This window comes from Manis pentadactyla, chromosome 3 (assembly GCF_030020395.1).
Source record: "Manis pentadactyla isolate mManPen7 chromosome 3, mManPen7.hap1, whole genome shotgun sequence".
Taxonomy (NCBI): Eukaryota; Metazoa; Chordata; class Mammalia; order Pholidota; family Manidae; genus Manis; species Manis pentadactyla.
Window position 1 is genome coordinate 1,484,399 of NC_080021.1, and position 27,581 is coordinate 1,511,979.

The following is a 27,581-nucleotide window of genomic DNA, read 5'->3' on the forward strand; positions in this document are numbered from 1 at the left end:
GTTGCTCTCGGCCACACCAAAGGCAGGCGATCCTTTCAGGCCAAGGCAGCAGCATGTGCAAAGCCCAGGGGCAGCCGAGCTGCCTGAGGAACTTCCCCATGCAGACCAGGCATGTGGGTTCCTCCCAGGCAGGGACGTGAATGCTGTACCCGGCCCCCAGCACTCTTAGGAAAAGGGTGCACACCTTACCAGGACATGAGAGGTCACCTCCTGAGTGCACAGGCACAACAGCCCAAATGACACTCCGACAGTCCCAGGAGGCAGTCCCAGGAGCCAGAAGAAAGACACCATCTCAAAATGAGACACACAGGGGTGGAGGCCAAGGTGAGAGATCAGAGGACCCAGGGGAAGGAGGACATAGGTCCTTAGCAAGCCGGGTGGGCCGTCCACCCCCTCATCCTTCCCAGAGAGCAGGGATGGGTCTGTCTTGCTCATTCTGTTGCCCAGCACTTCGAACAGTTCCTGCCACATGGCGGGCACTTGACAAATAAATAATATTAGATTTATTAATAAATGATGAATGGCCAGCATCCACTGCTGTCATATGATGTTATATGATCTTATGATCTAAGGTGGCTGGGAGCCATTCATTAACTAGAGGAACACAGACACCATCAAACAGCTATGGAAGTGGATAGCTACCATGTATTATCTGCAGTGTGCCAGGCACTTTCTGACTGCTGCATGAGCCCTTGTGACTCTTTGAGGCAGGCATCATTATTTCCATTTGGTGAAGTTGGGAATTGACATGGAGAGAAGATATGGGTCTCTCCCCAGGTCACTCAGCTGCTCAGAGGAGGGACCAGGACATGAACCCAGCCTCTCTGGGCACCAAGCCCACACTCTTACCATGACCTCCATGGATACAGCAAACCCAAATATTAGGAAAAATGAATGAGCCATCATTATTTTTTATGAAGTAAGAAAGATGGCTAACGGGATAAAAATTTTAGTATCTTCCAGGGCTCAGGAAACTTGATAATTTCCCTCACTGCATAAACTGGACTTTATCCAATGTGTACTCAGGTTTTTAGAGGAATCTTGATCATATATCTCCCCAAATACACACCAAATAAAGAGAAAACTACAAACCAATATCCCTTCTGAACATAAATGCAAAAATACTTCACAAAAGACAAGCAAACCAAATTCAGGAGCATGCTGAAAGGATTTTAAACAAGCATTCTTCTCAGGAATGCAAGGGTGATTCAATGCACAAAAATCTATCAATGCAGTACACTGCATCAATAGAATAAAGGAAGAAAAAACAGCTGGTGTTCCCAATTGATAGAGAAAAAGCATTTGACAAAATCTGATGCCCTTTCATGATAAAAACACTTAATAAACTGATTAGGAAACTTCCTCAACATGATAAAGGCCATATACAAAAAACCCATAGCTAACATCATGCTCAATGGTGAAAGCCTTTCCACTAAAATCTGGAATAAGACAAAGATGCCTTCTTTTGCCACTTTCATGCAACACAATACTGGAAGTACTAGCCAGAGCAATTAGACAAGAAAAAGAAGTAAAAGGCTTCCAACTTGGAAAGAAAGATATAAAATTATCTCTGTTTGCAATGACATGATCTTACCTGTAGGAAATCCTCAATATCCCACAAAAACCCATTAGAACTAGTAAATGAATTCAGCAAAGTTCCACAAAATCAGCACTGAAAAATCTGTTGCATTTCTGTTCACCAGCAATGAACAATCCAAAAGGTATATTAAGAAAAAACATTTCCACTTATAAGAAAAGCATAAGATCCTCAAGAATAAATTTAATGAAGGGGGTGCAAGACTTATACATAAAAACTACAAATTCCTGCTGAAAGAATTAAAGAAGACCTAAATGAATGGAAAGATATCTTCTGTTATTGTTTAATGGTTACAGAATTTCTGTCTGGGGTAATGAAAATGTTCTAGAAATAGAGTAGTTACACATGTGAATATAATTAATGCCACTGAAATGCGCACTTAAAATGGTTAAAGTGGAAAAATTTATGTTATGTACTTCTTACCACAATAAAAGATAATAGGAGATCTGCATATCCTGATCTCTGTGAAGACATCATATGGCAGGGCAGGGGGGAGTTAAGGTGATAGGTGGAATCATGGTTGCCAATCATCTGACCTTGAAATATGGAGGTCAGCCTGGATTATCCAGGTGGGCTCAGTGTCACAAGGGTCCTTAAAAGTGCGAGAGGGAGGCTGGGTCAGGGCTGGACCCATGGCAGCCTGAGAACGTCATCGCCCATATTGGCTTTGCAGAGGGAGGACAGGGCAGTGAGCTAAGGAATCCAGGTGGCTTCTAGGAGCTGGACAAGGCAAGGAAAGGGCCTCTCCCCTACAGACCTCTGAAGGAACACAGCCTGCCAACCCCTTGATTTTAGCCCAGTGAGACCCACTTTAGAATTCTGATCTCGAGAACTTGAAGATAACAAATCTGTGTTCTTTTAAGCCACTAAGTTAGTGGTAACTTCTCACAGTGATAGGAAACTTAATGGCAATGAGAGGTGAGGAGAAGGCTGGGCCTGCAAGCCCCCGTGGCGGATGCTGGGAAGGGAGAGCCACCCGCCTGGCAATCTCCCACTGCCCTCTTTCTCTCCACCTGCCTCCAAAAAGTGTTTGTTCAGGCCCTTTGCCAGGACCAAACTGTGTTCCTCTCAGATTCATATGTTGAAACCCTAATCCCAAGTGTGATGATATGTGGAGGTGGGGCCTTTGGGAGGTGCTTGGGTTTCGATGAGGTCATGAGGGTGGGGCTTGCATGATGGGATCAGTGTCTTTATAAGGAGAGGAAGACACCAGAAGAGCCCCCCAGCTGCCCTCAGCCAGGTGAGGACACAGCAAGAAGGTGGCTGTCTGCAAGCCAGGGAGTGGGCCCTCCCCAGAACCAAATCTTCCAGCACCTTGACCTTGGACTTCAGCCTCCAGAACTGAAAAACAAATGTCTGTTGCCGAAGCTGCCCAGTCTGTGGCATTTCGTTACAGCAGCCTGAGCTGACTAAGACATCCTTCTAGGTCCCAGCAGGGTCACCGGGTCATGAGCCTGGGGCAGGCAGGAGGAAGGAGGCAGGAGTCTCCACCTTCTTCTCTGGAAAGACTGTGAGTCCTGAGACCTAGCGGGGAAGACGGCAAAGGGGCCGGCGTCCCAGGAGCCCCTCATCCACTGAAGGCAGACGACTCAGCCTGACTGGGCCCGTGGGACTCCGTCGCAGCCCACGCGCATGCCCACAGCCAGGCGGAGGACCTCCTGCGTGTCGGGGTGGATGCCCAGTCCGCTCACAGTTCTACCACCTGACCTGCACCAGCAAGAGAGATGCAGGCTCCTCCAGGCCCAGTGTCAGTGGCCATGGAACTTGCCGCGGGGGTAAACAGCGCAGGATCTCCAGGCACAGTGGCTGGTGGCCCCAATCCCAGGTATTCACCGGTTCTGAGACCCTGGGGAGCGAGCTTATTTCTCTGGGCCTTAGCTAGCTCACCTGGGGAGTAGAGATCGTAACAGAACCTACCTCAGAGCGAGCCACGGCAAGGGGACCTTCTAGGGAGCGAACAATAAATCCACATGTAAATCCCTCAGCCCTGTCCCCAGACCACTCCTAAGGCCCGGGGCTGACACGAGCCACAGCTGGGACTCCAGCCGGTCCCTGAGGCCGAAGCCCACCCCCAGCACAGGGGCCCTACACCTGCATAAAGCCTGGCGTTGGCAGAGAGCCTCCGCGTGATTGATACACACTGTGCATCGCCATCCCTATAAGAACCCTATGAGGTTGCGGGGGGCGTTATTGACATCACCCCTCTACAGGTGAGCAGGTGAGACTGAGAACGGGGGCACCCCCCTGGCAAAGGGCAGATTTGAGTGTGAACACTGACCCAAGGGACTCAGAAACCATCACTCCTGGATCATAAGCCCCCCCATGGGAGTCTGTGCCCTCCACCAACCCCCCGAGGGTGGGGCTATTTACCCAATCTGGGGCCAGTGTTTGTTGAATTGAAAATACGTTCCCAGGTTTTGGTTCCCTAAGGAAAGAGCCAAGAAAAATGCATGCTGATCATATATGCGTGGCGAGTGAGGCGCCCCTACCAACGTCCCCTCTGAGGCCACTGCCCACCTGCGAGTCAGCGCTGCTCTCCCCACCTTGCAGATGACAAGCCTGGCCAGGCACACAGCACTAGAATGACAGAGCTGGGTATGGCATCAGCCTGCCTGACCCCAAGCCCACGCTCCTTCTGGCACCAGCCTCTCCCAGAGACGGCACACTGTGTGCCAGGAGCCAGCCTCAGCGCTTTGCACAGATACATTTAATCTGAGCAGCGGGGGCATGAGCCCTGTCTTACAGAGGAAGGAACTGAGGTATAAAGGGCTTTGTAACCTGCCTGAGTCCACACCTAGAAGCCCAGGCCAGACCCAGGTGATCTGACCATAGGCCTATTTCTTAGGCACAGAAACGATGTGGGAAACAAGCAAAAAATGTAGTAAAAAACCAAGCGTTGTATCACCAACTTTGGAGGAGAGGAGAGGACAGGAGCGTCAAGGGGAAAGAGGAAGAAATGCCGGGGGGAGAAACCTGGTAACAGCCCAGGGGGAAGAGAACACCTTCTTTAACCTGGTGGTGTGACAGATTCCATCAGTCGTTTCTAAACATCAGACCAGCCTTACCACCTGGGATAAAGCACACTGGGCTTTGTGAATAATTCTTTTTATGTACATGTTTGTATTCAATGTGGTAATATTTCATGGAGGACTTTTGCACTTATGGTCATGAGAGATATTGGTCTGTCCTTTTCTTTCCGTGGAATGTGTTTGGTTTGGAGATCGGGGTAATGCTGGCTTCATTGAATGAGTGAGGCAGCGTTTCCTGTGCTCCATCTTCTGGAAGGACCATAGGGGAGAGAATGGCTTCCTACCCAGGAATACATGGAGAGCCTGCCTCCCCACCTCCCGAGCTGCCTTAGGCTGCAGCCCCAGCAAGCAAGCACTTTATTCCATCTCTCCCTCTCTCTCCCTGCAGCCTCTGAGCTCTTCCCAGGGCCTGGCTGCCAAGCTGGCATGATATAGGCCACACCCTGTCCCTGGGAGGCAGAGCTCTGCCATTCATTTCCAAAAGTCCAGCAATTAATGTACTGAGCTGAGTTCCTTCCACAAGCTAGCCCATTGCCATAGTAACCAGCATTCCCTATTCAGGGACCCAGGGGAGGGGAGGAGAGACACTGAGCAGAAAGCAATTTAGAGGGAGAAAATGAGATCTGGCACATTGCTGGGGCGGCCTGGTCAGTGTGGGCTCTGTCTGCTTCAGGGGCCTGGCTGCTGCCCACTGCGGGAGGGGGCCGGGTGGGATGAGGCACTGCTTGGGTGTTGCTGGGGTGACCGGAGATGCTCCAGGCAGGAATCTGGTGGCCATACGCACAGCACTGAGCCGTCCTCCCACAGCCGCTGGGGCATGCCTGCTGAGCTCACCGCCATGCCGTGGCACTGGCTGGTCAGGCAGGGGAAGGGGGAGCTGGGTGGTGTCTGTCTGCACGGCTGCTTGAGGGCCCAGCTGCCAGGGAAGCACTGGAGAGCCTACATCCTGGATTCAAACTCAGCTCCATGTGACTTGGAGCTCGTCCACTTCAGTGGGCACACATGTGCAGACTCCCTGCTGCCCGCTGGGTATTATCACGGGCACTGATTTCTCTGGGGGCAGCCAGCATAATGATGAAGCTTTTCCACCAGAATCCCTGTGTTCAAATTCCAATTCTGCCTCTTACTAGCTGTGCGGACCCAGCTGGGCCAAAGCCACTCGCCTGCCTGGGCCTCGGCCCTCTCTCATATGACGCGGGGAGGATGGGACGCATCTCACAGGCCGCTGGGAGAACTGACCGGGTCGCTCCGTGTGCAGGCTTGGGCGGTGCCCGGCCACAGCGGGCATTTAGGGCATAGCAACTTTGTTATTTCCCAACCTTTTGTTTCCTCACCTATAAAATGGGAGAAATATCCCCTATTCACAGCTCTGGAGAGGGGATGACATGAGGCGACGGTGTGTAAGTAAGTAAGGTGTTCACCACCATCGCCACGTTCAACATCAAGGGGAGATGTGTCTCACACTGAGCTACTCAGGGACCTCAGCTGATATCGGCTGCACAGGGTACTGGCGATTTCACGGTTTAATTATCTCATTCAGCCATGCCCTGGCTGCATTAACTAAGTGCCAAGCACGCAGGATAGGACACTGTCTGAAGAGATTGCAGCCTAATGGTGGCAGGAGACCAGCAAGTCGATGCTTACGTTTCCATGTGGGCAGTGCTTTCATGGAGGGAAGGGCAAGCTCTGGACCCAGGCCTGGGAGGTCAGGGAAGGCTTCCTGGAGGAGACGGTGCCTGGGCTGAGCCTAGAAAGATGGGTGTGGTGTAGGCAGGAGGACAAGGGTTGCCTTTACCAGGAACAGCCCAGCTCCCTTCAAGTATCATCCATGGGATAAGCAAGACAGAGAATTCTGGAGGAGGGGATGAAGGGAGGGGGAACATTCAGGCTGGAGGGAAGGGCAGGGATTTGCTTGGAGGAAGGCGTGCAGGTTCGAGGAACAGTGTGATAGAGGCAGCCTAGGACTTGCGCGGTGAGCCACAGAAAGAGGTCAGACATGCCGAGACGTCCGGAGACCAGCAGGTCTTCTCGGGCACAGGAGGGGCATCTGCTGATGTGATTCAGGAAGCCCTGCTGAGAAGGATGGATGGCACGGAGGGACCAAGGAGAATCAGGGCGATATCACAAAAGAGACGTGGGCAGTTTCCCTGGGACAGAGGCCAGCCGAGTGGTCCAGCTGCAGATTCCAGGACAGGCTGACTGACAAGGGGTGGAGGAACAGAGGGAGGAGAAAGGGTGGAAGGAAGCCCCGGTTTCCAGTTTGACCATCTGGGAGGCAGCCCTGAGGCGGGCAGGACATCTGAGTGAATCTGAGAGCCCAGAGGCAGCTGGGTGGAGAAGTCAGTGGGACACGGGCACTCGAGCGCAGGGCCCAGAAGAGAAAGGGGGGCTGGAGATTCTCCTGGGAAAGTGCAGAGGGAGGGAAGAGAGAGCGCGGAGGGGACCAGCACAAGTGAGAGTCAGAGGGGACACCTGTCCACCCCCACCTCTGGCACCAGTGTTGCCCCACTGCCCACCACTACACTCGGTCGTGGCAGTGGGCATGCCACAGCACTTCTGTGCCCTTGGGTTTTGTCTCCTGGCCCAATATTTTTCTGTGACTTTATGCTGGAGGGTTCTGTGTGGTGTACTTCACCTAATGAAACAAAACCAGACAAAACTTGAAGAGAATGGAAAGACAAGCCACAGAGGAGAAAATACTTGCAGAAGACACATCTGATAAAGAATTGTTATGCAAAATATTCAAAGAACTCTGGAAAACTCAACAGTATGAAAACAAACAACCTGATTTAAGAAATGAGCCAATGATCTTAGCAGACACCTCCCCAAAGATGATATACAGATGGCAAATAATCACATGAAAAAGATGCTCCACATCGTACATCAACAGGAAATTGTAAATTAAAACACCAGTGAGATCCCACTCTTAGAACGGCCAACATCCAGAATGCTGACACCACCAAATGCTGGTGCGGATGTGGGGCAACAGGATGTCTCATTCATTGCTGGTGGGAGTGCAGAGCGGTGCAGTCATTTTGGAAGACAGTTTGACAGTTTCTTAAAACTGAACATACTCTTACCATACAATGCAGCCCTCCTGTTCCTTGTGTATTTACCCAAAGGAGTTAAAAACTTATGTCCACACAGATATCTGCACATGAATGTTTATAGCAGCTGTATTTCATAGCTGCCAAAACTCAGAAGCAACCAAAACGTCTTTCAGTAGGTGGATAAACTTTGTACATACAGACAATGGAATATCACTCAGTGCCAAAAAGAAATGAGCTATCAAGCCGTGAAAAAACATGGAGGAAACTTAAAGGCATATTAGTAAGTGAAAAAGAGCTAATCTGAAAAGGCTACTTACTGTATGATTCCAACTATAAGACCTTCTAGAAAAGGCAAAACCATGGACACAGAAAAAGGCTCGGCGGTTGCCAGGGGCTGGAGGAAAAGGAGGGGGGAACAGGCGAAGCGCGAAGGACTTACAGGGCGGTGAAAATAGGCATCCGGACCTACAGAACGGCAGCTCAGCTAACAGATCGTGAACAACAGCGGCGCAAATGATGTTAACGGCAGCCAGAACCAGGTGGTTGCTCCACTTGCTTCTCTCCTCATATCAAGCTGACAAACTGGTTGTAACAGCTGAGGGATCTCAAGTTCAGGGAAGTTAAGGAACGTGCCCCAGATCACACAGCCAGGAGGTGGCGGAACTGCGATTTACTCCCAGGCCAACAGGATCCTAAATTCTGTGTTCTTTTCATTTGACCAGAGAGGATCGGTCTCTGTCCTCCACAGGATAAAAGTACTGGATTGGGTGCCTTGTAGGAGGAGAGGAAAGAAAGTGCTCAGGCCTTCGGGAGCCTTTCGTCCTGCGAACAGGCGAGAATATCCGTCCGGTCCGACATCCTCCCCATTCAGACATCCCAGTGTTTACATGGAATCTGCTTGAGCCCTACATTGCCAGAAATCGGACTAATTTAACGACAGAGGTGGAAATAGTGTGAGAAATATGTTTTCCTAACCTCTTTCCTTATGCTCTGGAATTAAAAAATATTTCCTATCAATTTTTTTTCCCTAAAAAGAGGCCAGATGCCAGTTGTGTTTCTCTCCTAGTTGCCAAGAACTGTGAATGAATCTCAAGCCGTATCTGTCTATTCTGAAAACAAGGAAGACTTCTTGAGTGGGTTCCGGAAGGACCTGGAAGGCACTGCCTCATCCTGCAGCCACCACCACTTCTTCACTATTCTGCACAGTCTCTGGGGTCATTGATAAACGAATTCATCCAGTATTTATTGACTCCCAGGCTATGTGCCAGGCATTTTTGAGTCACTGGTATAGCAACACACCTGCCTCCATGGAGCTTACTTTCCAGGGAGAAAAGATAACTAGCCAAGTAAGTAAATAAATAACATTATATGGCTTCAGACAATAATAATGGGGTTGAAGACAATGGGGTCATGCGATAGAAAGGGGCTCGGTCAAGGTTTGTGAGGGGCAGGAAAGGGCGTTTTTGACTGAACCTGGCTGAAAGCGGGAATGCAGAAACAAAACCGTTTCATTCTCATAGGCCCTGGTGTTGCAGTTGTTCAAAGATGGTGACTTGGGCCCTGGGTGTGGCAGACTGGAGCGCTGCCAGACCATCCCTGCCGGCTCCTCCCCTGGGTTCGGGTGCACAGGTGCTGGTCTCCTGCCTAGTCCCACTGTCACTCACGCCTTTCAAGACTCCCTCCTTCTGTAGCAGACTTTGTCTCTTGCTTTGGGGGAGAACTTATCTCCGCCCTGAGTTAATGCGGTTCACCTGCTTGGACCCCATTTGCCCGGCTAATGGGGTGGCATGGATGGGACTGGGCCAGCTTAGACTCCGCATTCCCCTAGACCTGGAATTAGACAAGGGACATGCATGTAACCCAAGCTGGGCTCACAGGGGCCATCCCCGGGACCTGTGCTGGAGTTTCTGGGGAGCGAGGTATGCTTCTGCCAGAGCTGCTCTGTCTGGAGATGCTCACGGCCGTCACCACGGCACAGAGGGAACCCTATGGAGAACAAGCCACACACTGAGGGGGACAGGACAGGACAGATGTGTCACCTGAATACCTTGACCCAGTGTTGTCCAAAGCCAAGGCACCCAGAGCCAGTCTGAGCTGGAGTTCTCTCAGTTGCAAACCACAGAGAGGGTACATGGACTTAACCAGGCCCAGGCACGCGGCCCCCTCTTCCCTGGGGCTCACCCAGCCTCACCCACATGGCATTCCTGGTTCCTTAAACTTCTTCCTCCTGTATATCTGGTCTCCTCTTCCTCTTTCAACTCTGACTGACACCTCAGTGTAGATAGGCTTTCCCAGAATCATGCTGTCCAACCTTCCTCTCCAAGGGCTGATTTCCAATCCACCCAGAGACCCCAGCTCCACCTCCTAGCTGGGCCATGGGGCAGTGGTCAGACAGGAGGATGCCCCCTCCAGCCAGCCCCACCATCCACACCGGGACACGTGAATCGCTCTTACTGCTTCATTAATCTATTCAAACATCTTGGCGCTGTCAACCTCATTCTTATTTCTTTTACATTTTTAGTATTGAGTTCTTCCCAATTTTTTTCTTTCTTTTTTTTTCCCATCCAAATACACAGTTCATTTCACAAGACACTGTCTCAAATTCCAGGGTCCTGAGGACACAGAAAGATATTTCTGTTTAACTTATTTTGAGCAGCGTCTGGTCTGATGAAGCAATTGCATATAAATAGTGCTATGGCACCCACGCTGATTTTGGAGGTGCTGTCCCAGCAAGCTCCCCCTTTTCTTGGGGAGAATAATGAGAGCCTCAAGCCATGCCTCCTGTGAGATGCGGCAGCAGGGTGGACGGGAGAGCCAGCGGCACGGGCACACAGACGGCAGATGGCCTCCGGTCTGCACCACTCGCTAGCTGCGTGACCTCAGCCGGTCCCTCCCTAGGCTTCAGCAGCCTCGGCTAACAGGGCGGATTAGCCTGTCTCACCAGGTGATGGGAAGGAGGGAAGGCTCTAGCAGTTAGTCAGCTTGTCAGTCAATGGGGGCCTGAGTTTTTATTTTGATTAAAAAAAAAACAAACCAAAAGTATTCAATTAAAGGGAGTTTCTATAACCAGATAACCCTTTTCAGCATGTATTTCACACCAGTGGTGCTTTCTGCATGACCACATAACCCAGCCCGGGGACGTCCATCTGCGGGAGTGAACTCCCTGGCTCCCCCCAGCACCCAGGCTGGGCTGCCCCGCCGCCCCTCACCCCACGCTGGGATCCCGCTCTCTGCTCACGTGTGCTCATTTACCTCTGGATGTCTCTAGTAACCAGCTGCTCACAACTTTGCAAGGTTGTAAGTACACCTCCAGGTCTAAGGTGTGGGAGATGTCGGCCATCTGCAGATGAGGAAGCTTAAAGCAAAGGTTGGTGGCCAGGCTGAGGTCAGGCCCCCAATTTCCCTTTCCCAGCCAAGAGCTGCTTCACGCAGGCAGCCTCCAGAAATGGGGCTGTTAGGAGGCCTTGCCCCAGAGACCCCGAAGTCTCTGATCCAAGCTCCCAGTTCTGCCCCTGAGGTCACACACTCCATACGACCTTGAGGACAGCTTCCCTTCTGAGAATGGGACTCTCCGTCTGCACCAAATTATAAGCACTCGGTTTGTTAAACTGTGAGTTTGCAAAGGGCCTTGCTCACCTAAGCACAGGCTTCATCAGATGAGACAGGTCTATTGATGTCATTTCCCAGCTTAAAGCCACCTCTCTAAGGCCCTTCTCCATCTGACCCTGACCTGTTTCCAGATTCATGGTCCGCATGCTCCATATTCTCCAGCCTCAAAGATGCCCCTCTCTTCCTCCAGTACCCCAGATTCTCTTATCCCTAATTCTTTGACACTGCCTCTGCTGTTACCTCTGAGGTATTTCCCTTGCCAGGCAGACTCCTACTCATCCTTTAAAACCCAGGTAATGTGCCCTCTCCTCTGTGAAGCCTTCCCCGATTTCCCAGTCTGGGAGTGTGTCACTACTCTTTACGCTCCCAAAGACCCCTCATTTTTAGTGCCCGCAAGTGGTATTAAAATTGGTCTGTCTTTTCCACTGAGCTCTTTAGACTTAGGAATTAGGTCTCTGGCCTCTCTTTCTCAGTGCCTGGAACAGTGACAGGCACAGAGTGGGTGCTCCATGTACAAGTGTAACAGAGAAATGAATCAATGGGTGGAGTGTCTGAACCATATTTAACTCTATATTTCACTTAGATAGTAAGGACTTCTATTTTTCTTAAAAAATTTTTTCTTTAAATTATCTTGAAACCTCTACTTCTACTTTAAATCTACTTGAAACCTGCAAACAGAGCACGTGGATGAGCATAGACATTACTGTCTCCACCTAGTCACCAAGGGTGTTTCTTTTCTCCCAAGATACCATGGCAGATGCTACCGAGGCCCTGCCATTCTGCCAGCACGTCCTTTTGGGGAAGGCCGGGTGCACAAGGAGGCGCCGGGGAGCCACACTCTGCAGGGGGAGTTCTCTCCCCAAGGAATCAATTCACACATGTGCCCAACATGGTGGCACAAAGGAGGTTTCCGAGCCGTCGCAATACTGGGGTCTCCAGCGCATTTCCCAGGGGAACCTGTGGTCTTGGCAGCACCGTGCCCGGACTCCAGGAGCAAAGCCGAGAGTTCCCGGAATCTGTCCCCGTCAAGGGCAGCCTGCGGCAGGGGCTGCACTCCTTACCTCTGCGCTTTGCTGGGTCTGGCCAAGTCAGGCTTCTCAGACACAGTCAGAGCATTTATTGGTGGGAGAACTCGGCCGGGGTCAGAAGAATTACCTCCTGAGACGAATTACCTCCGCAGTCCGTCCTCTCTCCCTTTCACCTGAAAACCATCCAGGCCTGGCCGAGCCACACCTGGCGCTGTTTCTGGATCCCCTAACGCACTCACCCACCGCTCACGCACCCGCTTTCTCCTCGGTGCTTTCAGCATGCTGCTCATTCGCCGTCCGTGCGTGCGGCCACGTGCTTCGGCGCCCACTGGGCCCCCCCACGCGGTGCTCACTCCTGCCCGCAGACCTCACCCCCCACCCCAGGCCGGTGTCAGAGCTTCGGACATGGAGACCAAGGCAGGGTCAGCCTCTAGGACCACACAGGCAGACAGCCCAAGGCAGCAACAAATAATTCAAAACCAGTGTGGTGAATTCTCCTCATTTCCCCAGGACGCAGCTTAGGCGTCACCTCTCTGGAAAGCCTTATGGGAGCCCCAGGCCTAGCAAGCCGCTCTGACACCCACTGGAGGAGGGGACTGCAGGACAAGGACGTTTCTGCCCTCACCTGGCCTTTGTCCTTGAACAGGTCACCCAACCTCTCCAGGTCTCTCCTCAGATACAAACTGATTACTAAATCCCTCTAGGACTGCTGTAAAATGACATGGGGGGGTGGTGTATAAACACCCAGGGCCATGTCTGTTCTGGCAAGTATTGGATGCAAGGGAAGTGGTTGATTACGGGGTGAAGAGCCCAGCGCACCCCCACCCTCATCCTTGATATGCTGAGCAGTTTGGCATTGGGGCTGTTTTGTACTTGCCCCTTTTCCCTAAGCACACCTGGTATTAAGAGCACGACACATGAATGACTGGATCATCCCTGTGGGAAGAGCTATCTTGAAATGACCAACCAAGAAGCAAAGATGATGGATATTTACGTTTATGCATATGGCATGCACCTACCGAGTCACTGCAGGGGGGGCGGGACCAGGTGGGACGATGCACTTTCTTAGTGTGAGACCGGCTAGTGAGGCTGAGAGGGAATTCTGGGGCATGTGTGCCCTAGTAAAGGCCAGAGGAGACTGACCTGCCAGGAGCTAAGGACGTCAGACCTGCTCACTGAGCAGAGACTGCAGGGCCCGTGGCTGACACTTCTGCTGTCTGAGCCCTTGCCCTGGGCTCCGGCTCATAGATGCTCTACAAGGTGCTGGAACCCACACAGCTGGCAAGGAGAGGCACCCAACTCAGACCCAAGCCAGACTCACACTCTCCAACTCAGCCCAGTCCACGAACACAGGCCCCCTGGGCTCAGTGCAGACCTCCACAATCCCCGGGGTGCTGGAGCCACCCGGTCATCAGACAGAGCCCTCCCTGGGCAATGGTCACGCATGCCTGTGTGAGGCTCTGTGCCACACAAGGTATCAAGATGATTTTCCCGACTTTGATGTTTCATTCACTTACCTAACTGTGATTTCAATTAAATTATAATTTCATTAATACAATGCCTACAATATGCCAGGCACTCAGTTATGGCTGTCTTGAAACCACTTCATTTCACGGAGGTTGAGTTGAGCTCCCACCGCATCCTGCATGGCATGCACACTGGCGGCCTGTGGGTAAGTCATGGGAACCCACGAGCAGGAGGAGCTCCTCGCCTGGCGGCACAAACAGACGAGCCTGTGGCGGGCCACAGCCTTCGGCGGCGACCCAGGGTGCTGGGTGCGAGGCATGCCACAGAACCCAAGAGGCACAAAAACCTGAGCTGACTACCCCACGGTCACTGGGGAGCAAGGAAGAAAATTTGGGTTGCCATTGGGTGTTTCTCCAGAGGCCTGGACCCCTTCCATCCAGGGCCTCATTCCGTGCAGCTTTGCTGAAGGCAAATGGGGACCCGAGCCCCACTGCCCACTGGACTCACAGCCAGCAGTAGACCAGGCAGAACAAAATACCACAGCAGTTCAACCACCCACTTCTTGACAGAGCCCTTCCTGCGAACAACACACTGTGCCAGATAAACACATGTCAGTGTTTGTGGTTCCTGTGGCCCCAGTTGTTCAAATGCCGGTTTTGGATCGATGTATATATTTGTATAGAAAGTGATGAAAGAATTTTTCTAGAATGTTGCTCTTGGTTAAGCTGGAGGGATAAGAGTGCATGGAGTTGCCTATATTGCTGTACTTTTAACAATATGCTTTTATTATGTTTATAATTCAAAACATTGTAATAAGAAATATTAAAAAAAATATTTTCCAAATGGTGTATTCTATACATGTATCTTATACCCTTAAGACAGTCTGGGATTTTGGTTAAAGGCATGGGCTTTGCACTAAGACATGGGCTTGAATCCCATTTCTGCCACTTGCTAATTGTGAGACAAATGTCCAGAAGCCTCCGCTTATCCGTCCGGTTAGGGGGAGACAGCAGAGCTAGTTTGCAGGAGCAAGTGGTGTATGTGAGAATGTCTAACATGCAACCTGGCACCAACTTGTGCTCAGTAACAGGTAGGCCCAGGAATCACACTATTTTTGTTTCTACAGAGCTCAAAACATGTCATGGGAAAAGGGATTTAAGTTATTCAAAACATGAAATAAGAATGCACAGATGGAAGTGGCAGGGAGAGAGCTTTCACTTCAATAAAAGGAAGACTTTTTAACCAGATATTCAACAACGCGCAGCAGGCTGCCTTGGGAGCGGGCGATTCCCCTGCCCCTGCAGGTGCGCCAGGAGAAGGTGGGCAGGTGCCTGGGAGGGATGTGGCTCAGAAATTAGGTGCCCCTGCTGGTCACCCTCCAGTCTTCACATGAAAGAACCTGTGACAGGAATGGCCATTTGGTAGAACCCTATGTAGTCACCCTAAACCTATACTATCCAGGGAGACTGTTTTATTTTCAAGTAAGCTTTTGTTTAATTTATTGTTCAGGTTAGTTTGCTTTTCTTGTCTTAATGGAATCAAGAGAAGACTGTCCCCCAGCCATGTGGCTACCAGGCAGTAAGGCCCACTCTACTTGGCCTGGACCTGCCAGTATGTAGTTACAGGAAGGGCTTCTCCTCCTTGAAGACTGTTTCAACCAAGAGATGGTATAAATTACTTTTTTTTTCAAAATTTTATTATGAACCAAACTTTAAAAAGATTAAAACAATACTGTCATCTTTACTGGAACATAGCCAGAATTAACTAGAAGTAGTGAGCTTCCAGTAACTGGGGATGGACAAGTTCAGGCCAGCAGATAGGAGGAGGCATAAACCTCAGATGGGGTTTGTCACAGGAGATTCTGACATCTTCATGACCATGGCGGGCTGGTGGGTCCACCCTCCACACATTACTTGGGTATCTGCCAAGACTTCCCTTTGTTTGTGCCATGATGTTACCCAGCTTTCCGCCTCTCATGAATGCTCAGTCCTAATACCTACTGAGAACAATTAAAATGCCCATGTCTCTTGACCCAGAAATCCTGTTCGTTGGGAGTAACCTGAGGGCCATCACTGCAAAGTGGAGAAGTCATGTGCACAGGGAAGCTCACTGCAGTAGAACGGTCAGTGTTCATGGCCCACCTGCTTGAAGGAGTTTCAAGAAGCAATACAAAATAGTGTCTATCAAAGGCACAAAGCAAGGGCCTGGTTTTGCTAATTAATAACGCTGATGATTGGTCATGTCATTCACTCATTCATTCAATCTCATTCTTTGTCACTGATTCGCTCACACACTCACTGATTCAACAAACCCTGTGCTCCAGGCAAAGCACCAAGGACAGCATGTCCCTCTGGCCACTGGTCTTGGGCTGGTTGTCTTAGACACCAACCCCACCCCTTAACATACACAGGTACATGTGCAAACATGCGTGCACACTCACACGATTGTGCACATTGGCAATGCTGAATCCTGGGCAGGAAGACTAAAGGGTCATCCCCTCAATGTCCTAGTACCGCACAGGTTTGTGACCTGTCTCTGTCTCTAAACACAAAACAAGTGAGTAGCTCACATTCTGATCTCTGTTTCTTCATCTGTAAAACGGGCAAATTGCACTTTTTCCATCTTACCATCTTCCTTAATTTTGCAGGTGTTTTTATCAGCCAACTTGACATGTCTTCAATTCCTGAGTTGGGGATTAGCCAAAACATCCCCAGGGACCTTCTCACCCTCCAAAATCCCCGGCGGCCTTTCTTATGTTCTGGTTCTCCTTGTAGGCCTGCGTCTACAGCGATATCCCCTTGGAGGAGATTTCCCAGCATCCCAAAAAAGGCCTTTGTTGAAATGACAATGCACTTTGCTCTCCCAGATGGGACTTTGAGTCCTGACTTTTTGTATTCTCTCTATTCTCTCTACCCATCCTCAGGTAAGTCACTCAGATTTTCTGATCTTTTGTTTCTTCCTTTGAAAAACTGAGACACGAATGACATACACATAGTTCATGCCCGGCCCACAGGGGCCACACCACCCATGTTAGCCTGTCATCAGCAAGAGCAGGTCTGAAGGAAGACAAGGGGCAAGAGGGGTCCAGCAGAGTTTTAAGGCTGAAAGGAAGCCCTTAGAAAGTATAGGGTCTCAAGCTGGGAAAAGACCTCACGTGACCTCTGTCTGGCCCAGAGTGGCCCTGCAGCCGCCCTGTGAAATGGCCACCAACCTCTGTCTGAATGCCTCTGGTGCTGGGGGGCCACCGCCCACTGAGTGGATCCCTGTCTCCGCACAGCAGGTCCCACCAGATTGCAATCCAGCGTCCAGTGCAACGGCCCTCACTGGTCCTTAGACTTCTGCCATTTGGGGACCAAGAGCAGACCCACCGCATTCCCCAGGCCACTGCAGCCATGCACCTGTCCTCCGCACCGGAGAATCTTCCCTACGGTACTGCGTCTGAGGAGACCCCGCTGGTCCACGGGTGACCGTGGGTGACCAGAGGGCACACGCCTGGCTATAGTGGGCAGCTGTTCTGACAGCCTTACAGGGAGGGGCCACAAGTTCTCTCATTTCTCAAGAGAAGCCAGAGATTAAGGTTTGTATGTGAAACTTCCAGAACATTTTATGTTGGCAAGAAATTCAAACAAATGTGAAGCAGCCTATGGAGCATGAACACCGCCTGCAGGCTGCTCTGCCCGTGGGCCACTTACTGAACCATTTCGTAGATGCGAAAAACTTTTGAGACTCTGATGAAACTGAGGAAACCCCAGAAAAACCAGTTACAAACAAATTTCTGCTTTGAACATTAAGGCCCCATGGGCCCCCTACAGCCACTCCTGGATCCCCTGGGAGGGAAGCCCTCATCTCTTCCAGCCTCCTGCCCCACAGGAGCCCAATAACCAACAGCCCACTTTCCCAAGGCCACACGGACGGCCCCTGAACAGCAGGGCGATGAGGAAACTAGGATGGGGTGTGGGTGCTCCCTCCCCAAGACAGAAGCAGAGGCTGCTAACATTTGTTGCATGCCTACAATGTACCGGACACTTCCAGTATTACCTCATCGTGTCTCACCTGTCACCCTCACGTGGCAGATGAAGAAACTGAGGTTCTCTGGACATTGTCTCCTGATCGCGGCAGTGAGACAAACCAGAGGCAGGCCCTGAAGGCCAGCCCTGCAGCAAACCTCCCGCCCTTTGCCTGTCACATCGCGCTAGTCAGTCAGGCAACATGAGCCTCTGACCATGCAGAGACCCGAGCATTTAGAACTTTCCTGAACAACTTAGTGAACTAAACCAGAAGGGACCCCAAGATGTGGTCTCACAGGCAGGTGTCTGGCTTGCAAGGATTTTGCCAGGTTTATGTCGCCAGTGAGACTCAGAGGGAGGGCGGCAATGACCTGTGCAGACAGGCACCGGCACCAGGTCCTAGGAGAGGACAGGCAGTGGGATGGATCTGGGCGGGGGACCCAGCACAGAGCTCTGGGATGCCTCACCGGCCTGCTCCTGGCGGTCTCTGAGTGGCAAGAGGGGAGGCCCATTGTCCAATCAGGAGACTAATTCAAGCTACGCCTTATATATAACCTGCTACCTGGTTGAATGAGAAACCCCAGCCAGCTGCAGAGGATGGTATGCAGGCAAAGCACAGAAACGCTTCCCTGGGCTGGAGAGAGTTGAGAGAGGGATAATAAACTGCTCAGATAGGAAAGGGATCTAAATTTAGACCAAAAAGACAAAGTTCCGGAAATTAAACCCCAGTCCCTGCAAAAACGAAGGAAAAAAATTATTCGCGCTTCCACGGTTTTTCTTCTCTCCCAACCCCCTCCTCGCCCTCCTCCAGCCACTAACCGGCGCTTACTCCAAATTCCTTCCCGAAAAGTTGAAAATGGTTGCAATATGTCAACATCTTTAAAAGTAGCAACTTGGAAGTGAGGCCGGGCATCTGACAGCAGCCGCCGCCCCAGCGCTCCTGCCTCCGGGGGGTCAGCCAGACCGCCTGGACGGTGCTGCCGCCTGGCTCCGCTTGCCTCTGCAGTTTAGGCAAAGCTCAGACCGGTCAGCTCGGGGTTAGGGTCGTTCGCTGAAGACCTCCGGCTCCACGCGCCAGAAGGAAGAGGGCTGAGTTTGGGGAGGGCGCTCTCCCAGCCCCGCCGCGCCCGCGGCTTTGGGGGTCACGGCCAGGGGAGACAGGTGTCAGCACGAAGCCCTGTGGCCCTCTGCAGCAGCAGCAGCCGTGGAGAGAAGCGGGTCTTACCTGGTGGGCGCCGCGCAAAGGGAGGCCAGCGGGGTTTCGAGTCCTGGGTGGGATCCCCTGGAAGCAGCGTGTCCGGGAAGACGCCGGCCTAGGCAGCGCCCTCCCGAGGGGCACCTGCCAGCAGCCCCAGCCACCCTCCCTCGAAGCAAGCAAACTCAGTCTCTAGACAAGACCGGTGGTAAGTCTGGGGGCTTCCCCCAGACCCGGAGTCCCAAGACAAAACTGGTTCTAAAACAAGTAACTAAATCAATGCAGTAAAAAGGGGAAGCTGGGAACTTAGCTTCTAGAAGAGGTCAAGAGAACTTAAAACAGGTGTGGGAGAACAGAAAACTAGGAAAAAGGGAGAAAAGCAGCCCGGCAGCCAGCCCAGCGGCTGCGCAAGAACAAAGCTGCGCGGCCCCGGGGTGCAAGGGGCCGGAGCGGTGGGCTTCCCCTGCTGCAGCAGGGGGCGGGGCCGGGGGCCGGGGGCGTGGCCGAGGGCCGGGGGCGGGGTCCGGGCACGAGAGATGGGCTTCCCTGGCTGCAGCAGGGGGCGGGGCCGGGGGCCGGGGGCCGGGGGCGGGGCCGAGGACCGGGGGCGGGGTCCGGGCAGGAGAGATGGGCTTCCCTGGCTGCAGCAGGGGGCGGGGCCGGGGGCGGGGGCGGGGCCGAGGACCGGGGGCGGGGTCCGGGCACGAGAGAGGGGCTTCCCTGGCTGCAGCAGGGGGCGGGGCCGGGGGCCGGGGGCGTGGCCGAGGGCCGGGGGCGGGGTCCGGGCAGGAGAGATGGGCGTCCCCGGCTGCAGCAGGGGGCGGGGCAGGGGGGGAGGAGCCCCGACGACGGGGGCGAGAGAGCGGGGGCAGCGGCCAGGGGCGCGGCCTGGGCGCAGGGACAGCGTCTGGTTCCAGGCAGTAAAGACGCCGCCCGAGGAAGGCCAGGACAGGGGCTGACAGCCCCCCGTCCAATTATAGACTTCACCGGGTATTTTGGTCCCTCTTACCGCCGGGTCTGAAATAGGCCCCCGCAAGGCAGCAGCTGCGGGCAAGCTTGGAAAGTTTGGAGGGGCAGGGGCTTGGGGGTGGGGTGGCCTTGGCTTTTGTCCTGCGCTGTGTGTCCCACTCCTGCCCCGCGCTTAGCTGCCCCTTCCTACAGGGGGCCCTGTTGACTGGTTCTCACTACACACCAGGCAGGCGCGGGTGCGTGTCCTTGTTTTTAGGTGAGGACTGTGAAGGCTCAGAGAGAGCCTGTGCCACCTGCCAAGTGTCCCAGCACCGCAGGTGGGTCTGATAAAAACACTTTGCCTTCCTTTAAAAGGCTCCCCATCCCGGAGAGCAGAGAATGAACAGATGCCGGCCAGAGGGCTCTCGTGCTTTTTCTTTCTGACCTCTGTTCCTAAAAATGGCCCAGGCAGAGGAATTTTGAACTAGATGAGAACATGGCTTAATCTGTATGACTTCCCCACCCCTGGTCCCAGTCAGGCTCCTAAACTCTGGGGAGTCTTTATTCAGCTGCCCACTGGTAGTATTTGATAAACAGTTTGGGGCTCGTGTGTGACCCAAGAAATTCTCAAGCATCTGGCCCCGTGCGTCTCTGTACTTATTTTCCGGCCACCCCTGTACAGTTCATCCCCTCGTGGTGTCTGAGCGCCCACTTGGAGCCGGGCAGGGTTGGGTGCCAGCTAAACTGAGCAGAGGTGGTGTACTGGGGAGGGTGGGCCCTGGCCCTGGCATAGGACGGCGAGGGGCTGAGATGGCTGCCTTTACTGTCAGGGTCATTGGCGCTGGGCAGGGGTGCGGAGAGTGATGGCACCTGCCCGAGGAGGCTGTATGGCCCACTCTGGCAGCAGCTGTGGCGTGCCCACGGCGTGCCAGGATGGCCCAGGTGTGGGGTAGAGCAGCGAGCCCAGGAGGTTGCTTCAGCACATCCTTGTGGGGGTGACAGACAGAGAACTGCCTGGGTGGTGGGCCACCACCCTGAGTTACTGAGTCATCCTACCTGCAGAGAAGAACGCAAAGAAGGCAGATGAGTCAGAGACCAGTGAGGGTGCACACTCCAGGGTCGGTGCTGAAGGGTGGGGGAAGCCCCGTGCGAAGCAGGAGTCCCTGGAGTTGGGCTTTCAGGGGCCTGGGAGTTTGCTCGGGCACTGGGGGCCTTTCAGCAGAGGGAGGACTGGAGAACTGGGCTGAGGCCCCTGCTGGCCTGCGGTTTGAGGCGGGCTGTGGCCAGTGCCCAGGTGACTGATGGGAGCTGGGGGTGCCCGCAAAGAAGCCTAGACGGGGAGTCTGAAGTGCTTTAGAGGGGCAGGGGCATGGCCAGCGTGGGGACTGATAGAGCCCATGGCAGGTGGGGGGCTGGAGGCAGGGAGGAGAGTAGGGAGAACTCTCCAGCGAGGTGCAGGGAGACGCGAAGCTAGTCTTGAGCTGTAAATTGGAGCATCATCAACCCACACTTGTGCCCCCAGGTAAAATGAGGTCCTCAAAGAAGAGGGAGAATGGAAGGCATCGCCAAGTTCTAGCCACAGATGAGCAGAATGTTGAATTTTCTGATTCAGTTCAACATTTGCTGAGAACCTGCTGGGTCCCACTGGGAAACACAGAGCCGGGCGGAACATGACCCAGGCCCTGAAGGACCGAGCCATCTGGAGTCATCATCGCCTGTGACAGCTAAGGAAAAACGTGTCACCTGCCGCTCTGGCCCAGGCCTGCAGGCTTCCTAGCTCAAACGAGGGATCTCAACGGCCAGAAATTACCCCTGCAGCAGCCCCTCCCCATGGCTTTTCTGGGGCTCTCTAGGGGGTTGGGACTTGGCTGCTAAAGGTCCAAATAGGTCCCCACAGAGCCTTTGAAGACCAAAGATGCTCTTTCTGACCCAGTGTACCACCATTTTATCAAGGTCAGAAGTCAGGAATCTGCCTGCTGCTCTGATTTCACTGTGAGTCGCAGAAGGCCCCTCAGCCAGCAGTCCGGAGCCCTGTTTTCGTTTTCTACTGCTGCTGTAAAAAACCACCACATGTTCTGAAGCTTAAAACAACATGAATTTATTGTCTTACTGTTCTAGAGGTTGGAAGTCCAAAATGAGTCTTAGAAGTTTCTCACCAAGGTATCGTCGGCAGGGCTGGTTCCTTCTGGAGAATCTAGAAAGCGATCCGTTGTTCCCTGCCTCTTCCAGCTTCGGGGGCTGGCTGCAGTCCTGGGCCGTGGCCCCTTCCGGGAACACTCTCACTTCTTGCTTCTGCCGTTACGTTCCCCACCGTGGTGGTGCATCTCCCTCTGCCTGCCTCTGTAAAAGCCCCGTGATTATTACGCAGGGCCCGTTCGGGTAACCTGGGATGGTCTCCCACCCTACGATCATTAAGTGCATCCTGCCTGCACAGTCCTTTCCACCACGTAAGAGAACCTATCTCAGGGCCCGGGGATTAAGACAGGCCGCAAAGGACAGGTCCCAAAGCCTCACAGCCTGTATGCAGCTCCTCCTGTCCTCAGGGCCTCCTGCTCCCCAGGCACACATGCCCCACAGCAATGGCTGTGCCTGTGCCCACTCTGTGCCGGGAGCTGGGGGTGTGGAAGTGGTGACTTCTTGGGGCTCGTGAACCACCTACTGGGGGACAGTAATCCCACAAACAAATGTACCACATGCACCCAGATGGTGACGAGTCAGTGTTAAGCAGGGTGCAGGTGCCAGCCACCTTGGGGAGGTCCTTCTTCAGATAGAGTGGGGGCATGTTCAGGGAGGGCCTCTTTGAGGGGGTGTCCTTTGAGTGGGGAAAGAATTAAATAAGGGAAGAAGACATGGGGAGGACTGGGAAAGAGTGTGCCAGGAGGATGGGACAGCACGTGAAAATGAGCTTGGCATGTTTGAGGGACAGCCGCAGTGGGTCCCCACAAGCCTCCCCTTGGGGGGCAACCCATGTGGTCTAATGCCAGGTCTGGCTCACAGGACAGAATTCTCCTCCCTCACTGGGAATTGCCTCTGAGACTCTGCCCTGTGTCCTCCTGGTTGCCGAGCAGTCTCCCCCTCCTGTAGGAGAAACCAGGATAAATGCTGTTCCCTGGGGTGCCCGCGGAGCAGTGACCTCCCCCTGCAGCTCCCTTCACACCTGGCTGCGCCGCCACCCGGAGAAGGGACGGACATGGGGTGTCCTCTGCTCTGTCCACCACTCCCCCCTCCCTGCCGCTCTTCCAGACCAGATCCCTGATGAAGATGGTGCGGCGTGTTTGAGACATCACGCCGCCTCAGAGGAGGGCTGCCCGGGTTCACTGTGTTCTTCTCTCTCTGCCATGAGACACCTCGAGGTTGGAGGCAGTGAGCAGAGGGTTCTGGAAAGACGATTCCAGAGAGCTCTCTGTCTCACTTCCTTCCCCTCCTGGACTGTTTCTCTGCCAGGATGACAAATTGTTCAAATTTCTAAGATGTATTAAACAGAAATAGAAAATATGTACATAGATCATTAAACAAATAAATGGATAGGAATGCATTCTATGAAGGGTTACGATGTCCCCATGGGACCTAGTGTCTCCCTTCTACCATGGACCAGTTCTGTCCCCGGGACAATCAGTGCCCTAGGTAAATACATGGATGACTTCCAGGTGGCTGCCAGTCACAATCCTCCACAACGTGTGGTGGTGGAGATCTGTCTTCTCTATCATGGTGTCCACTCAGGGGTTCATGAAGCTGCAATCAAGTGTTGTGGGCTGCATTTTGTTCTGAAGTTTCTGGGAAAGAATCTGCCACTGAGCTCATTGGGCTGTGGGTGGACTTCGTTCGTTCCCTGCAGCTTAGCACAAAGACTGTCTTCTCACTACCTGTCAGCATCAAGACGGTCTCAGCTTCCCAAGGTCCGTTTCTCCGCCAGTGGCTCACAAGTAGCTGTTTGCTTCTCCCTTGCCCAGAATGGCTGGAGGACGGCTCTCTCGTGTCTTTTTCTGCCTTCTGTCACCAGCCAGAGAAAGTTTTCCAGTTTCTGGGACTCACCCAGATAACCTTCCTTTACTAAGGTCAAGCAGGCCATGTGACATAATCACAGGAGTGATATCTCATCACATTCTGACCTGGGGATGACGTAGGGACATTTTCCAGAGGGTTGTATTCTGACCTACTATGCCCTTTCTTCAAAATTCTGCACTTACTGAAATTTGTAATTATTCTTCTTTAAATAAAACAACTTATTTCCTGAATTCCTCTTTGACTTTAATCTCTCTAAGGGCAGTATGTACATCTTGTTTGCTGCTGTATCCCCACATCTAACATGGGCTTGGTGCCTACGAGGCACCGACGACACTTGTGAAATGTACGAATAAATGAGTGAAAGAATGAAAGAACGGTGGGTGAAACTCCACTTGAAATGACCTACACAGGGCCAGCCTGCAGGCTATAAATCAGATATGATCAACATGTTTAAGATGCATAGGACAGAGAGAGAGAAAAAAAAAATGAAAGTCCCAGAAAAGTGTTGGAGCAGATTGACGTGGTTGGAAGGGCGTGGTGGGGTGTGTGGAATGGACGACCTCAGGGGGATTCTCATCAGCCTCGCCCCCTCCACCCACCCCAGCTCTTCTCCCACCAGCCACCAGAGGGATCCCGGGAGAGTGGATTCAATCTCTTCCCCCTGCTGGAAACCCTCCTGTGACTTCCCCAGGGCTTAGAACCAAACCCCAGACCCCAGGTCACTGCCCCTCACCGTCTGCCCAGAGCCCCACCCGCCTCCCCTCCTGTCAGTGCCCAGCTCCAGCCCCGATGGTCTCCTGCCCATCCTCAAACCTGGGCTCCGCTTCCTGCTCGGGACTTCCCGGCGGCCGTGCCTCCACCACAGCCGTCCTCAGCCGTCACACTCTCCTCCTCCACTGAGGGCTCGGATGCGAGGCCCCCTCCTCGGTGAGGCCTTCACAGCCATCCCAGCTGTGGTCATTGCAGCATTACCTGTAATACCCAAGATACGGAACCAACAGTCTTGGTGTCGGTTGATGGATGGATGGGTAAAGATGTGCGCTATGCACACACAGTGGAATATTATTCAGCCTTAAAAAAGAAGTAACTCCTGCCATCTGTGACGTGGATGAATCCTGAGGACATTATGCTTAGTGAAATGAGCCAGTTACAGATGGGCAAATACTGTAAGATCCCACATATGTGAGGTCCCACAGTCATCAAATTCATGCAAGGGGAGTGTAGAGTGGTGTTTGCCATGATCTGGGAGAGGGAGAAATTGGGAGTTCCTGTTCAGTGGGTCTGAAGTTTCATTTATGCAAGGTGAGTGAGTTTTGGAGGTCCACTGTGTTTCAGTGTGCTTACAATACACAATGCAGTATTATACACTTAAGAATTTGTTAAGAGGGTAACAAATCTCATGTTACCCGTCCTTATGACAATAACATAAAATAAAATCTAAACCAGCCCCACGCCTCTCTCTGCGCCCTGCTGGGCTCTGCGGTTCTCCACGGCCCCCTAGTGCTTGACAGTGTGTTACACATGCACATGTTAGCTCTCCGTCCCTCCAGCCAGGAGCAGAATCCAGGAGGGCAGGCAGTTCTGTGGCTGCTGCATCCCCAGGGCCTAGCCAGGCCCCTGGCCCGGAGCAGGGAGGCGCTGCTGCACGGTTACATATCATCAACCTGACGCTTCCTCCTGAGGCTCCCTAACCTCTCCAGGAGAGAGCAAAGTAATAGTGGAAACAGCAGCCATAGCAATAATCATGTCAATAACCATGGCCACCGGGGAGCACTTGTGTGCTGGACACACTTGCCGACCCTCGTGTGTCTCTTTCTGATGTGCAGGACACCTGGCGGGGTGACAATAATCCTGGCTCTGCCGATACAGAAACGGAGGCCGGGACTTGTTAAGGAACTTGCCAGAGTCCTTCATTCACCTGACATCAAATCTAGGCCTGTCTTCTAGAAACCTGCATTTTCCTTTATATCCTGGCCTGAAAAATGACTTAAAAAGCTTCCTTTTAGCACCAGGATTCTCTGATTTCTGAAAATTAGTTGTAATTGTCCATTAAGAAAGCATATCCTGGTTTCCCGGCAACTCGGAATCACCTTCCTCCTGGGCCTAGCCTCCCGCTCCATTCAGAGGAACTCAGCCCGGAGACCATGTCTCCAGCGGATGGCGCGATTCTGCGAAGGTCATTTCATAATTCCAGGTCAGTTTCTTGCCCTGTGCACAAACCCCATGCCCAGAGATGGGGTTTAGAATCAGTCACATCAATACCTACGACCCCTGGGCCCTGGGGTGGTGAGACTGCCCGCATCCCGGGGACCTTCGTGCTCCTGCTGCCGGGCGAGGAAGGGGAGCTTCAGGCGTCACCCTGCGCCAAGCTGGAGCTAGTGAGAGGCTGAGCCGCTGCCTGGTTTCGTGATCAATTAAATGGTGTGCAGTGATCAAAGACAACTGGAAGTAAGGTCAGTGAACATGACAGCTGGTCCCCATTGGCGCTCGCTGCCATCTGCCTCTGCAGTTTCTTCTTTACTTATGTCGTCAGTGGTTCAGAGAGGATCAAATGGCTATTCCTCTTGGATAAGCATTGTTTTTATAAAAAGCCTCTGAGAACCAGATCTAACCATGAGAAATTATCTCCCCACCCCTGACCCTCCTTTGAGCTTCTCTGCTGTGTGTCTGAGGAGCTCGTTTTCCAGCGGTCCCAGAATTCATCTGACCTTCAGAACCACCTGGGGAATGTAAGAGTCAGTCCCCAGCAGCCACAACCCCAATATAGAAGGTCTGATTCACTTAATCCCCACGGTGACCTTGAGAGCCCGAGAAATCAGAGGCCCAGAGAGGTGAGGCCAGGAGTTCCCACAGCTGGAGCGGCAGGTCCAGATTTGGAAACCGGATGTGAGTCCATCAGGGGGCTGGCACATACATGGAGGAAGAGGCTTCACTTAAAAAAAAACCCTGCAAGACATACTGGAGGTGAGGCCCGATGTTGTCACCAGAAGGGCTGATGAGACTGAGTCAGCTCTCGGGCCCCCTGGCACTCCGCCCCTGTGGTCTCAGGTCAGGAGCGGCCTCGCTGCCTGGGCCTCGCTGAGGCACCATACGGAGGCCGGGGGCCAGAGGGAGGGCTGCAGGGCCTGGAGCCAGGCCAGCTGGACATGACAGTGGGTGCCTGCTTGCTGTCCTGGCCCTACCCAGAGCAGCAGGCTGGTCAGACGAGGACATAGGAGAGGGGGGCCGTTAAGGGGTGATGGAGCGAATTTGGTTAAGCTTAGAACGATGGAAATGCTTCCAGTCTGGGAATAAAAAGGTCTTTCTAAATACAGGTCACCTGCACTGCTCCCAAACTCAGGCCATTCAGAGTGTGTCCTAGGGCTGCTGCTTGCTCAGCCCCCACCCTCCTGCCCCAAAGCCCTGCCCGGCCCCACCCAGCTCTCTGTACCCACAGTCCAGTCCCCTCCACCACACAAATATGTTTCTTTTGCGCTGATCCAAGATGCACTGAACAGGTCAACCTTGGAAATGACCTCCAGATTCAAAGCTAGTAAGTAGGATGAAGCCGAAGCCAGGGGGAGGAGCCCTGGGAGAGTGGAGGCCCTACGAGCCGCAGGGTGGACACTGTCCTCTGTGCTCGTGCTCAAGGCAAGACCTGCCCCCC

The 27,581-nt window shown here is 52.9% G+C and overlaps 1 protein-coding gene across 1 annotated transcript in view; it reads right to left on the reverse strand.

Annotated features, from left to right (window-relative positions):
- COL22A1 (collagen type XXII alpha 1 chain) overlaps positions 1–19,440 on the reverse strand; it is a 237,705-nt gene extending 218,265 nt beyond the window's left edge. Inside the window, exon 1 of the mRNA XM_057497641.1 lies at positions 19,013–19,440. The gene's annotated coding sequence lies outside the window, so the exon portion shown is untranslated. The remainder of the gene's footprint in view (positions 1–19,012) is intronic.
- Positions 19,441–27,581: the final 8,141 nt, after the last annotated feature.